Genomic DNA, 16,440 nt, shown 5'->3' with positions numbered 1-16,440 from the left:
GGGCCACTGCTCATATTTACATAAAGGGCGGGTGCAGGCTGTGTAAGGCATGGGTGAAATGCTTCCCCATACAAACTACTTTCTCAAGGGAAGAGTAGGGGTAGCCATTTGCAAAGTGAGGTCTGCTAAGCTCCATCTAAGAGAAAAACAATTCAAGCTGGGCAATGCAGACAGGATGCCAATTTTCTTTTTTTTTCATGGGTTAAAATGGAGCCGGTTGCAGCAAACAACGCTGTAGATTTATTCAGCTGCAGAACTGGCACACAGCAGGTGCCTTGGAGGGACAGAGGGAAGGAGCAGAGGAAAAATGAAAAAGGCTGATGAGAGTGAGCAGCCTGGGAGAATCCTCTGGAAGGTTTGGGCATGCAGGAGGCAGCACTCATGCTTTATGTCACTGCAGAACATTAAATGAGCACTTAAAAAGATAATTAGCACCTTTTCATTGGACCAGAAATCAAAGGTGTAATTTACCAGAAGTCAGTGAACAATGTAAGAGATCTAATTTAATCACATTGTCTAGCATAGCCAGGGTGAGAAATCAGAAGCCCATCCTGGCTGTACAGCTGCACGTACAGCAAATGTGCCCCCAACAGGACAGTGCCACCAGCAGCAGAGCCACAGCTGCTGCAGGTGGTGAGGCCACACAGGGTGTTAGTGCTGTTTGAATTCTACTGCAGCATTTTAATTATTTCACAGTAAAAGCAGAGGGTATGCTATATATAGAAGAAAATGCTCTTGTCTAGAAGAGGGGGCAATTTGTAGCCAAGGTTGGTGTGACAGTTCAGGTGTTCTCTTCCACAGCCTCTACACAGGCTGACAAGATCAGCCACTCCAAAGTTCAGGAGGATGAGGAGGAAATGGAGGTTTTGTTTTAGCAGCATAGATGAAAGGTGATCTTTCAATATTCAGATTTCAGTTTAGATCTGGACTGCCCAGTCTTGCCTTAAGGCTTTGGAACGGGTGATTCAGCTTCCTTCTACTTTCAGTATCAAATGAAGTGTTCAAAAGATCAATAAAAGAAAAAAACCACTATTAAATTTTAAGTACCATATAAAGAAACTCAGCTTTAACTCAGTTATTTTTCAAGCCATAGCTACAGGAGAAGGCATATTACCTTTATTGGGATTTCTTAAATAAAAATATTAACTGTATGTGCTCACAGTTGTAAAATCAAGCTGTTAGCTGACTAACAAAGCTGCAGTACAGCAAATCATATTCAGCATTACACCACTTAATGAGGATTAAACTTCATCCCCTGAACACTACTGCCTTTCCCAGATTTCTGTCTTTTTTTTTTCTTCCTTTTTTTTTCTTCCCTTGGTAAATCTTTATATGTGTTTCCATGGCAGCATAGAAATCCTGGAAGTCCTAAGCATGGTGGACTCTAGATTAAAATGGCTAATCATACTGGGCACCTTTTGATAAACAGAGGCAGATCCTTGCCTCCATCCTTCCCAGGGGTTCCCAGGTGGATCTGAAGAGGAGCTGAAAGGCAAGGCAGGGCTGTTTGTGTCCATGTGCAGTTCCTCTGTCAGTGATCACAGTGAGGCCAGCAGAAGGTAACAAACCTGAAAGGGATGTGGCCTCCACTGAACATGTCAAGAGAACAGTTTCTGATGATTTAAATGATAGCCCTGAGAGGAAGACCTGACCTCCCTTTCTTAGAGATGTAACCTCAAAAGAACCCACGTAAGTAATAACCATAACATAATGGGACTACACAAAATAAAATTTCAAATTCTCAGCTTCTATTTTATCTATGATTTAGCTCCTGTGGAAGTGTAGGTGACTGAGAATAGTCCAGACAAACAGTAATCATTGCAATTTAAGAAAACTGACAAAGCAGTCATCAAAGTAGTAAGCTGGCAATCCCTAGGAAATACAGGTTTCTTAAAGAAAATTCAAGCAAGAAAAGTGTTTGTCTTTACTGCAAAACATTCATTCAACTCAAATAATATATTACCTGGCTCCTAATTATTATGTCTAATTATAGATTGGCCTAGCACATTGGCAAGGGAAATATGTTGTAAAATGTATGTTGAAATATTACTGTGCTATTGTTGAGTCAGCTCCTGGGACATGAGGCATTAAATATCAGAATCTGGTTGATTTCAGTGTTTTTATGTTGCTTAACCACACTGTTAAAATGTATTCTTGCAAACTTCTCCTTGCTGGTTAAATTTAGCTTCTCTGTTCTCCAGGTGCAATCTGATAACTCCTAGAGAACTGTCTTCCCCATTCTTGCACTTCTCCTCTACCAGACATTTATTTCCCCAACTGGCCTTATTTATTTTATATATTTTTTAAAATCTACACTATAAACATTTTTAGTTTCAAGTTCCACTATAAAGCTGCCTGTGTTATTTCTTGCTCTGTACTGCAGCCTGCTATCACTGTCTTGCAAACCCTACTATTCCTGTGTATGTTTTGTACTCTTTGTCAGTCTCCTGTATTGTAGATTATCAGTGAACAATATCCTACAAACCACTTGAGAGACTTGGACCTTGAAGCTGAATACACATTAAGTAAATTAGGATATTGTGCCACAGGGAAAAGATTTTTGGACATAAAGTACAGTAAAGAAAGCCCTGGAATGAAAGAATTATTTTTCACTATATCGGTCTCTGTGCTGGTAACAGCAGAAAGTCTGACTTGGACACTGTGTTCCAGCACCCACATGAAGCACATCATGGCCTTCTTTCAAAAAAAGTAAAAAGCAGTGATTAAATGTTAAAATAAATTGTTCTAGGATTTTGTTAATAAAATGGGGGGAAGGCCCCCTAAATCATTGCATTTATTAATTTGTGACCACTATTTTTTAGAGCAATGCCCTTAAAACTCTGGAATTAGTAATCTCCGAGAGAGTTTAAAGAAATTGCACAAAAAAATTACTTATAATAACCATTTTACAGTCATATGGTGACTTGCAATGCAATTCCTGTTTCTTTTTCTCTGAATTATGATCACATATTGCACTTGATGACCGTACTAGAATACTCCCAGAAAAGCCTTATACTGTGAAGGGTTGGGTAAGGATGAGCCAGTAGGCCACAGATGTGATAGACATGACAAGTTCTTTAATATAAACCTTTCTGAGTAATTAACAGGCAGATTTTTTATCAAAAAACATAAGCACACTTGCAAATGGAAAAATAATATAAATTGAATGAGCAGATTACAGTACTATTGATGTCCCCAGTCTTGGGACATACACAGAATAGAGATTAAAACTATTAATAGAAATTTAAGAAAACACCTTGGTTTTACACAAACCACACAGATCTGCACAGTATGGCTGCTGGTTTATGTGTAAAGACAAAGGAAAATCTCAATTACATTCAGGTTGTTTAGTCTGAATCCTGTGCAAAAGTCTGAGGGAGTGTTCTGTCCTTGGAAAGTCTGCTTTTATCTCTTTAGGAAAACACTGGATCTCTCCATTATAAAGGACCCTGATGGTGTTCTCTCCTGCCTCAGCTTCATACTAAAATGTCTTGAAGTTCAAATACTCTGTGATGGACTTTAATTGATTTCCAGTCAAGACTTCTTAAATCATGTTTCTGAAACATCCACTTATTATTGGCAGGCTCTTTTCCCCATTTTAACTAGTCTGTGGTTCTTCAGTTCTACAGATCAGGAAGCAAAATATATTTACATGCAAGAGTTACCTGAGGCAAAAGAAAGCAGAGGACAAAGCCAATGGCAGTGGAGCCAGCACACTATGGCTGTGATCTCTGAAGTGCTGCAGCCCAGGAGGCTGGCAGGTGCCTCTAAATATAGACATGGATATTAAAATGTTAAAAGTACAATACACAGAAAGCAAAGAGAGGAAAATTACAAGTTTCAAAGAGCGCCTTTCTCTTTTTCCCTTGTCCATGCTGCAGCCACAGCAGTCTGGCCAGAGGTCTATTTGATATTTGTAAAGTTCAATTCGGTCACACACCACAGAAACACTGAAGACAAAAAGCCCCACACAAAACCTGTTCAAAACCTGGTCTGCTGGGTGGTACTTAAGGCTGATGAGCATTGCATGTAATGATGGCTTTGGGTCCTCTCCTGGGGACCTGGGTCAGACCTCTCCTTACATTAAAGAAGAATATTGTCCCCAAGTCCATGGTCTGTGAATTGGACCCTTAGATGTCAGTGCAGTTAAAATTTTCAAAAGGAAAGGACTCTGGGGGGAAGAGCATTTATTAAACCTCTTCTGTTCTTCATTCTGATAAAGAACAAATCTTCAGTGTAATTAAAAAATAGTTCAATCTTTTAAAAAAATATACCAGCACAATCTTATTTAGAAGTTCAGCATATTAGCTGCTAAAATGAATTCCAGCAGCCCTCCATACATTTGTCCAAAATTTCCAAAACTTGCCTGTCCAAGCACCAAGTTAGGCTGCATACTGAGGAAATGTTATTATGCTGTTGCACTTTTCTAGGCTGCTAGCAAAAGTTTGTAAACCTAGTTTCCAGTGCAAACCCCTGGACAGAGAATGCTGTGTCCTGTTCAAAAAAACCCACATATTACCTTCTCCTTAACAGAGAAAATTTGGAAATGGACATGATTTACAGCAAACTTAATCTGTTTAGCTATATTTTTCAGGAGGACTTTAAGGTCATAGCACAGTTCCACCCATGCCTGAGAGTCAGGACTTGAGCAGTGAGGAAAGCTCCAATCCAGCTGTCCCAGGCAGTGAGGCTGGGCAGTGCTGCTGCCCTGGGTGGCCCCTCTGTGTCCTGCAGCAGTGCTGAGATGCAGGCTGTGAACGTGTGTCTGTCTGCACGGCTCCTGGAGAGCTGCAGAGTGAGCAGGGATGGGGGGAAACTTCCATGCTGCAGCTGTGCAGGCAGGAGGAGAAAAGGAACTGCTAGGAATGATCATAAGGTGGGATAAGAATTAGACTGTGGATGCTGTTGTGAGAGAGCATGTAGTCCTGAGCAACTTGGGTTTGTGTGGGGCAGTTCATTTCTGTGAGGTTCTCCCTTGCAAACAGGTAAAGCTTTGTGCATTTGGGTATTTTGGAAGTGCTCTACATTAGCTTAAATCCAGCAATGACTCTGCAAGGAGTATAAAACTGGCATTGATTTCCAATAGGTCTCATTAATATTTTATCAGAACGTGGCCAAGCGTCTCCTCACAGCCTCGCTTGCTCATGGCACGCCTACCCCTAGAGTAGGGAGACTGATTTTTGACCAGCAGGACCCTGCAGAGCAGAGCCCACAGCTGCTGTATGGACAGAGATGGCAGCACACACGTGGGCAGTGCTCCAGAACACCTTCAGTAAATCTCAGGGGAGCTCTGCTTCATGGCAAAGACACCCAGGAGACCTCCTTCATGACTGGAGAATACATGGAAGAACACAAACCATCACAATATAAACCAAGATTTTTTTCTGCAGTAGTGTCTTAGAGGGAGTTTTGAGATCATATTGCCCTCACCCTGACTAGAGAAAACCTTTTGATCCCAGGAGAGAGACTGATAAAACTGAGGGGCACTGCCTGCAGCAGGTAATGCATGTACTGTAGTCTCATGATTGCAACCTACTTGGGAAGTCCTAGAAATACTGGTCCAAAATAAACAGAAAATAAAGAAAATGAGAACAGCACCATCTCTGTTAAAGAGAAAGTAGAGCCTTTTCCCAAGCAGGAAATGATGTTCTTACATGAGCCCCAGCCAGAATGAAACTGCAGAATGAAGGTCTTTTTTTGCAGATTTTACTTTTTTTTTCCTTTTCTTTTTTTACATCATTCCAAAGACACCAGATCTTTAAAAAGGCAACCTAAAATTTTCAAAATGTTCTTTCTCACTATCATTTCTCAACATTTCAACTAACCTAAAAAATAACAGTACTTTAGTGAAAGCTCTATCATGTGATCTTTTCTGATTGAATATTTTTCAGTGAAATAGAGTGAAACCTGATGAAATGCAATAGTAAAATGCACATATTAGACTTCTAAGTATATTTCATTTAGGAATCCTAATTTCATTTAAAAATCACTATTGGCAGTTTTATTATATTTTTAAAAAATCAAGTAAACTGTTGCCTAAACTATATTTGTTTCCTAAAGGTATAGACAAATACTGTGCAAGAACTCCTTAACACTGAAACGAAAGCTGTCAGAAGAGACAAACTATCTTGAAATCACAAAATAACTTTTCTTATCTTATCAGACACCACCACACAGAGACTGTTTGAATTTTATACTGCTGTACTGCTGACAGTTTCCACAACTGTAGATCTTATGAGTGACAAGTGCAGTCAGGCCAAAATTACAAAGGTAGCTGGAGACAGACCTTGATGCCTGGTAGCATTTAAAGCAATAAATGGTTTTGGTGTCTGACTCCCAGTGAGTTGATTTGTCATTTAAAACAGGGAAGGAGGAAGGGGCATGTGAGAAGTCAGCAATCCGCTAATCCTTCTGCGGTGACAGAACGGAGCTGAACCAACCATCATAAAAATGTTACAGGGGAAATACAGGATTTTGCAAGGCAGAATGTCCTGGGCAACAAGGAGAGAGAGGATGAGATTTCTTTGTTGAATTGGGAAAGTACCAGGTCCCAGTGAAGGTGAAATTTTTGCCAGTTTTTCTGCTTTTATTTCAGAGACCTTTCTTATGCAGCCTCCATCTCACACAGGTACTAACCTTGGTGTGAAGACAATGTAAAGATGCACCTTAAAAGAATTTTATAGGTTCATCCCAGCACCACAGCTATTTATCATATGATCAACTTCTGCATGCACAAATGGTCATGTATCGTGACATGCTAAAAGAAGGTGACCCTACCCAAAGTAATTTAAAATAAAACATGGATAGAATGGACCTAGAGAACTCAGCAGAATAATTCCCTGGTTTCCTAGTTCATATATATGCAGCTCATTCCTGTGTTATTTGAGGTTAAATTGAAGTCATTAAGTCAGATCCATACCTATTTGTTTCTATTCTGAATTTGCCCCAAATATATTTAAATTCTAAAAGCTAAATTTTGTGATAGCAAATATTTTCAGGAAACGTAACCTTGTAAGTGCAGGTGAAAGACCAGAAGAAGAAAAAAATCACTCTGAACAGTGCCAGACCCTTGATTCACTCAACAGCTGAAATGAAAAGTAATGGCAATGAAAACATCTGGGACAATAACTAGAAAAGGAAAAAAATTACTCATATTTCCTTTGCTTCATTTGGTCAAGATTGGAATAAACTTGGGAAATGAAAGTGTTGTAGTGCCTGGGGACAGGATATACCAGGATGGCTTTGCACATAGCATGCACATAGCTTAATATGCAGAGAACTAACCAAAAGGGCTATTTATTTAAAATGAAATAGAGAAAATTAACCTATCCATTAATCATTGCAAGCACCAACTGTACAGGCTAAGTACCATGCTAAATGACTGTTTGCCTGCCTAAAAGTGCAACCACCATAATTTTAGCCCTGGTAGGATGCTGGAAGAGTGCATACTTCTTGCTTTCTTCTTGGAAAAGAGCTCTTATAATCTGCATTGGTTGCACTTTCCTACTTGGTAAATAACAGTGGCTCCAAAGGCTTTACAGCAGATGTACTTGAAAGGTATTCAGAGAGAGCTTGAAATTGCAGTTTGCTTTAGAACAGAAAAAATTGCCTTCCTTCCTGCCCTTAAACAAGCAGGAGCTTTTTCTACATGTCTGTTCTTCCACCCTCAAAGGTGGGAGACTGATCCTTGTCCCCACAGACCCTGCTCAGTCACTGTCATGGGGAGCTGCTGACTGCTGCTCCCCAAAAGACTCAGGATCACAACGGTGCAAAGGAAAAAACCACTGAGCTCTTGATGTTATTGTTCTGCTTATGTGTTCTAATGGTTTAGAAAGCAGAACTAGAAGCACATGTTTATTTTTATCTATCTGTTGTGAAAGGCAGAAGCAGCCATAAGGAGTGATAGGAACTGTAATACACTGGATGAAAGGGTGTATCAGAAATGGGGACTCTAACTTCTCTTTTGGATGAGTGAACTGTGTAACTCTTCAAGTAAAGGCATTTTTAGGGTGTGGGAGGATTGGGAAGTGAAGACTGGGAACTTATACCTTTCTCAAAATACTCTCCAAAACTCATTCTTTCTCCTTTATAAAGAGAGAATTAGAACTGATTAGAGCAGGATAATTTTTGAGGGGAAAAAACTCCCTACAAATTTTTGGATTAACTTTCTACAGTAACTTTATTCTTCTACTTCTAAAATCACTACACGTTTCACTGGGCATTGAAATCCCTCTGTATTTTTAATATCCATATCAATGAAATATTTAAAATTAGTATTTTCTGGTAAAAAAAAAAGACAGGATCAGCTAAAAATTACCCACAAGGTTTCAACTGCCTCCATTCCTCCCTTCAGCTGTTGAAGTCTGCTCTGCATCTTCCTTGGCAAAAGGCTGATTCCCATTTTCCTCCCAGCCTTTCTGTGACACAGCAAATGTTCCGCCAAGAGCAAATAACCGTGCACAGTGGTGGCTGCACAGGGCCAGTGTGGTACAAAAACATTTCTGTTACAGCCCAAGATTTGTCATGCCAGTGCAAACCTTTGTGTGGAGAACTTTATCTGTGCTTAGTGTGAGCATGTAAAGCAGACATAAGTAAATTAACCGGCACAAGACAAATGTCAGCAAAGTTAGTATAAGAAATTTAAGCTGATCCAAAATGAAACATGCTCCCTTTGGACTTGCCTGCTGTAGGATATTTGTGTAGCAGATTTGCATCTTAATTTTAAAACCCAACTTAAATGTTACTTCCTATTTGGTTTTTCCTTTTGCCGCGGAGTTCGGCAGGCGGCAGAGAAACCCCCCAGCAGCCGTGACAGCGCCTTGCCCAGGCAGCTGAAGGGTTTGCCTGTGCCAGGGGGCTTTGCCAGTGCCCTGCCACTGAACTGCCTCTTGCTATCTCTTGTACTCTGGGTGTTTTATCTGCCAGCAAACGGGGAACCTGGTCACTCTCAGTGTGGTCCACAATGACAATAACAAAAGATATAAATCAGATGAGCTTCATTTGAGTTGCAGGGAAAGAGTTATGTTTTGCTATAAAAGGTTATTCATGTTGGGGCATTCTTGAAGATTACTCTGCCATAAGGGGGTTTACTTTATTTATGGATTTATACCAGGAGGCTAGAAATAAAGACTGGAACTGTGGCTTTGCTCCAAGGCCTCAGTATGGGTACTTGACTGCAATAGAGTAGAAGGGAAACAGAACACCTTTGGAAACTCATAAGAGAAGTATGTGGAAGAAGAAATCTTCTATAAGCTTATACCTGTTAAAAAAGTCAGATGCCTCTTTCTCTCTGCTCAATCATCTCAGCTGCTCTGAGCAGCAAATTTGGGAACTGTAATTACATTTAAAACTCCTCCCTCTAGCCAACCCACCCGCCCAAGCCTTAGATCCTCATTTGCTTCTCACAAACTCCTATTCTGACCAGTACTAGGGAACAGGCCTGCATGTCAGCTGCCCATGCACAGCATCTGACACCACACAACATCAGACATGGTCCATGGAACAGATAACTTACACTGTGGGTACACAGGAGGTTCTTTTCTGCACAAGGCAGCACGTTCCAGCGCCCATGTTTGCTCACTATATCCTGTATGTTTCTGCTAGAATAAAGTTCCTCTTCATTCCAGGCAGTGGTATGAAAGGCTTCATGGTCAATAAAATCCTTCACAACCTGTGGCATGGCCACCACTGTTACAAGGTGCCTGAGGGACTGACCGATCATAATTTCAGTTAAAAAGGACAAAAACATACCCTTCATGTAATGATATTATAAAAGATCCCCCTTTGATGTACATGGCTGATGAATTAAGGGTTCTTCTTCTCAGAGTTATGCAGTTTAATGAATGTTTTCCTATGTAGCAACAGCAGCAGTTAGGTTAAGTGCTGTTAGCTGCCTTTACAGGCTCAGAAGTAAGAAAATGGCATAAAACTTGATGCACTACACCACAGACTTTCTCCTCTCCCAGCATGCTAACTATTGAATTATTAAAGACATGATGGGATTTATTGTTCACATTCCATTATGAAATGCAATGTGCTGAAATAGGGCTGACCTTGAGGTCCCTTTGCCAGTTCCAGATCCGGTTTCTTCTGGTTGTCCTCTGCCAGATAAGTTATTAAAGTTGTCAGTGGTGCCTCAGAAGGCAGGTCTGGTCCTTTCTTTCAGAAAAGGTGTGTGTTTATGACAGGATTCTTCTGGCTCTGTAGAAAAGCAGTAGGTGAGAGGGGCTCAAAGCCTCCAGGAGCCTTGGCCAGGGACAGGGAACTCTGGGCAGTGGGAACAGGAGCACTCTCTGTGCTGGCTGGAATTTCCTTTTACAGGAGTTGCAGCTGGCACTCTGGGCCTCCCAAAGATGACTGCAATGTAGTCCTTTTTCCAGACTAAATAATCATGCTAATGTAAGCAGCTCTCTCAGAGGCTTGAATATTTTTAACAAGATTCTCTTGATTTAAATCAAACAGATCTCTTACCTCTGGCTCTTCCAGAAGCACAAGAAGGCTTGTGGGACTTTCAGGAAAGCAGTAAGAGGAGAGACTGCCATTTCTCTCTCTCCTCTGTCCTCATTCACAAATGTCTTTACCATTTTCTCTGGGTTTGGATGAACCTTCCTGCAATCTCATCATTTTACAAAAAATCCTCATTTGCTATGTGAAGGAGACTATCCCATAGAATTGGGATAGTCTCCTTTCAAGTTTTGGATCAAGTCTCATGCATTTTTAAGAGGGCTGTTCTTTACCAACAAGCTTCACAAGCTGTATTTAACATTTTTCAGTCTATCAAGATTTCCTTGCAAAAAAATTGGCAAGCACAGGAGCCGCTTGAGTAAATTCAGGTCTACTAATAAACGATGCAATAAACTATGTTAGTGGATATTAGGATTTAGTTTTGTACCCAAATTACATAATTTCAGAATCTTCCTCAAGCTGATAAAGACTCAGAGATGCCTCTTCTAAGCTCTTTCTTGTAGGAGCATCCGTGGATACAGCTCGCCTGTTTCAGCAGAGGGACCTTTCTGGCTGAACCTGTGCACTATGTGAAGAGAGACACAGAGCAGCTACATATTCCACATTCATCAGGTGAGCTGTGAAGCCCTGGCCACTGTGGGCATTAATTAAGCAAACCACCTCTTATTAGCAGAGGATTTTAAAAGTTTTCAAAGTCTGGCAACTGCTGGAGTGCTCAGCATCCTAAGGGATGTTGATATGAACTACTAGGTTGGGTATAAAAGATGTATGTGACCATCTTGGTAGCTGATGTCCAAAGTATTGCACAGAAACAGTCATAGGACTAAAGCTTTTATTCTCAAACGTTAAAAGTATAAAATGGGTTCTTGCCAACTCAAATTCCTCAAGCATTGTCAAGCACTGATTTTTTTCACACCTCTACTGATAATGTGGTTATGTATCTGCTGCACTGCAGTAAAAAGTAAAGCAATTATCATACAGTGTTTATCCTTCTGTTTTGGAGTACTATGAAACTCAATTGAAGGGTAATCTAAATGCATGAAAGACTACTGACATACAAAATCTGGTTATTACTTTCAGGACAGAAGAAGGACAAAACGCAAAGTAACACATAATTTGCTAAACACTCTGGCTTCGATGAAATCTCAAAATCTTATTTTTATATCTAGTATTTCTGATAAGCCATCCCTTAAATCCATTCTGTTTAGCAGTGTTGCTTTCATCCCTGTATCTTTGCTTCTGTAATTTCCGAAAGAGGCCAGTCTGCATTAACTAAGGAAATTTCATCTTATCCCTTATCATCAGAACCAAAAAAAGATAGAGAGCCCTTTGGATTCCCTATCCCCAGCAGATGTTAAACAGCATTTTCATGTATTTTGAGTGATGTTAGTGCTGATACTTGGTTTCACAAGATGAATGCTCACCCAAACACAAGATTCAATTAACATTCTTTTATGACTGCATCCATATTATTCTTAACGAGCAGACTCCTTGGTGAGACTGAATATTTACCTCATGGCATTAAATCCACAGTTTTCTACCACAGTCATTAATGGTCATATAGCAAATGATCATCCCAACACCCTGGCTACATTCCAGTTCAAGTAATTATATTCTGCCTCTCTTAATTTCCTTTAGAGAGTAATTGGACCTGATAACAGTCTTCACTTGTTATCCTTAACTGCTCTGCAGCCTGACCACATCTCAAAGCTTCAAGGACTTAATCATAGCTCCCAATAGGTGAAATACTGATAGATGATCCCTCTGCTCACCCCATCTTTTTATCACTTACAAATCCATTAATTACTGTAACACCTTCTAACAAATTCAGCTCTGCAGGTACTGTAGACTATACGATTTGTATATTGCTGGCTGCCTGAAGACATAAGTCAGGAGCTTAAATGATCTCAGAAACTTATGAACTCATTGATTTTAGGAAGCTGATGATATAAAACTGCTGTACCTTCTAAGCGCCTCTGACTTTGCCCACATTAGTGAGCCATTAGGCACAGTGAGAGCAGAGCAGCAGGACAGTGCAGCTGGCTGTGAGGGCTCACAGTCACGTTTAGAGTGCATGTGATTTGGCATTTTACTTCAGGCTGCATTTAGTTTGATTTACTGGACTGGACGTCCCAAATCCATGTGGTTTAAGTGTAGGCCATGGATCTCTTTTCTCTCTAAAGCGATTGAAGCACTATTAGCATGAACCTCAAGTAGAACTTCTGGCTTAGTTTCCTTCACAAGGATATGATTCATATGCACCAAAACAGCAAATGAAACCAGCACAGGATAAATGGGAATGATAGAGAGATTTGCTGCAGAGCTGTTCTGCTCTCCTAAACGCCAGCATGGCTGGGAATCCACTGGAACTGATTGTCATCCATTCAAGCACTGTTAAAGGACAACAAACAGACTTTGACATGGGACATTCCTCTGACCAACCATGAGACCAGACAATAATAAGGAAACGTGTAACTGACTCATAATGTTCAAAAGGAAGTTTTTGGAGAGGAGAGAGGAAGAGACAAGCATACTTCAGTAGCCGATGGGGGGTGGTCTTCAGGAAAAAACTCTTGAGCCCTAAGGAAACTGTTCCAGATGGCGAAGAATCTGAGAGACAAAACATGTTGGGTTCCTCTGATATGTGCTGGTTTATTTTTGAGGATTCCAAAGACACCAAGCAAAGAAGCGGTGCCTTTGCCCATTTATACTGCAAAGCAGTTAGAACATGGGAGAAATCTCAGTATGGTATGAACTGCCACAGCTGTGACAGCGGATGGGGACTCCAGAGTCACTCTGTGGGGTGACTCAGCATCCCAAAATACTGGATCATGGTTATATGAAGAATCTTTAACATTGGGAGAAAGCAATGAGAAAAGGTTTTGCATTTCTGATGTAGTTAAATTTCAGATCCAGATCTATTTTAAAGTTATTTAAGCTTAAAATATTTCTGAAAATTTTAGCAAACTTCTACCAGAAAGGAAATGAAAAGCAAAGAGAGGGTGTTGCCACATTTTTTTTCTCTTTGTGGGGAAAAAACCCAGAAAGATCATCTATAGCTTCTTTTCCTACTCACAAAATGAAATATGTCTATGCAGAGAGATTGATCCAGTCTGTTTTTTTTAGTTGAAATGTACCCAGCCGTTCTCTGCATGCCCCATATATCCCAGCAATTTATTACATGATGTGAAAGTCAGACTGTCAGAAAATAAATACCTTAGAGCCAGCAGTAGCCAGAAGCTGAGGTGTCCAAAAATGAGTATTAATCTGGAAGGAAAAGGGTGACTAGCTGGAGACTTAAGAGCTGTGTTGCAGAGATGTGTGTGGTTCCTGGAGAAGCTCATGCTCAAATTCTTGTGAAACACACCATTTAGCACTTGCTGCTCTCCAGTCACATTCTTTCACTTCACTGTTTATATTTACTCACCTTTTTCTGCCTTCTGATCTTTGCCATAGCGTTATAATTTTCAGTTTGCTTCGCTAACATTAAGAGCAAACAGTGTGCAACCAAGTTAGACATGGTGGGGGAAATGACAAGGAACATGGTGTCCAAGTCAGGCCTTATCCTGAGGAGCCAGGCAAGATTTTCATTATTTCAATTGCCTTCTCTATATCCCTGTGGTGCCCCCCCACTGAATGCCAGCATTTATGAGGCGAGGCCTTTCTCTGTTTCCATGTTACCAGATAGGAAACATGTGCCCTACCTGGGGATGTGGGACTGGAAGAGGACACCCAAGTCATCCAAAGTGAGTCCCGCAATGGTGGGGGAGATATTTAATGACAGGAGGCTCCTAAGCATGATGACTCCACATCCTCCACTATGGAAATGCTTCCTAATGCTCCCCAGGATAAATAAGAACTATAGTTAAAAAACCAAACCAAACCAAACAAAAAAAGGCCAGGGATTTATGATTTATCACAGACAGACAAGAAGGGCATCAGAGTACTGTGAATACCCTGTGCCACTGCAGAGGACTTACTGAATTAAACTTCCCAGCCATTACAGACAGCAACTGTTTTCTGTTCCATGTTACAGAACATGGAAAAAAGCCAAAGGAAAATCCAGCTTTAAATGGAACAGAAATTTCTTAGTAATACTGAGGATGTGAGTAGGACACATTGACCAGATAACTTAAGGAATGTAGTGTCAGCCACATCTTGGAGCAAGCAACTTCTCTGATCCACATACATCTGCTACCAGAGAAGAGCAAGGGCAAGCTGTCCTGTGTGGTATGAAATAACCTGTCCCTTGCCTCAGGAAAGGGAAGGGGAAATAGGGTACCTATATAATGCAATGGTGCTCCATCTGCCTGTCTTCTGTCCTGCAGTGCAAAGTCTGTTGCCATTACTCCATCAAAATTAGAAAACAAAAGTCTATGTGCCAGCAGCATTAAAAATATGCTTCTCTCACAAACTAAAGGTTGCAGATAACCATAGGGTGTGGCTGCAGTACTTAATCAGAGTGTTTAGCTCTGTCAAAGACACCTATGCTGAAGCCACTGTAGCTGCCCATTTTCCTCTAAGAGCTGTGGAAGTCCTGTCTATATTTACAGGACTTCAGTGACAAAACTGTGCCTTGTGGATGGGGACCAGCTGCTCATTCAGGGCACGTAACCCTCTACAAGGTGCTGAGGGTTGTGACTGGTCCTCTCTGTCACCCTTCTGAGCAGGGGTCAAACTGTTGCCAAGTTGCCACATATCTCCCAAAAAGACATGGATGAACTGACAAGAGTGAACACGCTGTTTTGTAGGTCCCATGCTGATTATTTTAATGACCATGGGCCCTTCTGGAAACCTTGTGGGGAGTAGAGAACATCACAGATGTGACAGGAGCCCAGCAGCTGACTAAAAGCAGTCTTGGGGGACCCACTTACTCATGGACAGATGCATATGCTAACAACAGACATCCCATCACCCTTACTGCCATCACCAGTTGTAGCTATGAGGACCCAAGGTAAACCCCAGCAGTATTCAGCTGTGATTCCCAGTCAATGGGAATTGTCCTGATTAAACTGAGTGCAGCTCATCAAGTATTTGAAACTCCACTTCAAAGTAAATATTGACACGGTTTAAAGGGATTAACTAAGATGAGTGGATTCTCGTTAAAAACTTTTTGCGAGTAAAAAGAGCCTTTTACAAAGTCTTCACAGTATTTTGAGATGTCATTTCCTGTGATAAAATGGAAAAAGGGGAAAACTTGCTTTAAAAGTATATGAAAATCTCATGTTCCTAAACACTTACTTTTAAATGACCAACTCTTAAAATAATAGCTCTCATAAAACTACACATCAAGTAGCTCTGTGTGTGACTTATTAAAGGATGGTGGATGATGCCACACTGGCAGCAAAGTAATAAATAGATTACTTTGAGCTAAATAGATTAAATTTCCCAGACCCATATTCTTTACTGTATGTAAGCAACATCAAGTGGTCAGTCCTGAATTTTGTCGACTTTTATTTCTCCTAAGTGCAGAACATTTTCCTTCTCTTCATCAGTCACCCTGTGTATACAATGAGAATAATACCTGTAACATCAGCTACAGAAGAGATTTATAGGGATGGATGGATGGAGGAAGGAAGCAAGGAATAGCACTTTGCCACCCGTGCCTGCTCTCCAGCAGGAAGACTGAGTGGTCACCCCGGAGCCCATGGCTAAGGCAAAGCCAGAGAGGGAAGCTTTCCTCCTGCTCTGTGGTGGAAAACCCCCATGGCAGCTCTGTGCCTGACCCCGTGCTTATCTCCCGATGGAGCTGGAGCCTGCAGTTTCCCCAGAGCCGCTATCAGCGTCTCGCAGGCGATGAGAGCCACAGCAGGGGAGAAGGAGCGTCCCTTGCACTGCAGCAGCCCGGCCCAGCCGGGGCCGTGCCAGCCCAGCCAGCTCCCGACGCACCCGCAATAAACCACAGCATGGGCTGGACAAGGAGCCTGGGCTGTTCACGAGAGGAAGCAGAGATAGGAGATAGACACCAATATTCCA

The sequence above is a fragment of the Agelaius tricolor genome, unplaced genomic scaffold (assembly GCF_023055355.1).
Source record: "Agelaius tricolor isolate 1412-34295 unplaced genomic scaffold, bAgeTri1.0.p SCAF_13, whole genome shotgun sequence".
Taxonomy (NCBI): Eukaryota; Metazoa; Chordata; class Aves; order Passeriformes; family Icteridae; genus Agelaius; species Agelaius tricolor.
Note: the sequence above shows the minus strand (reverse complement) of the source record.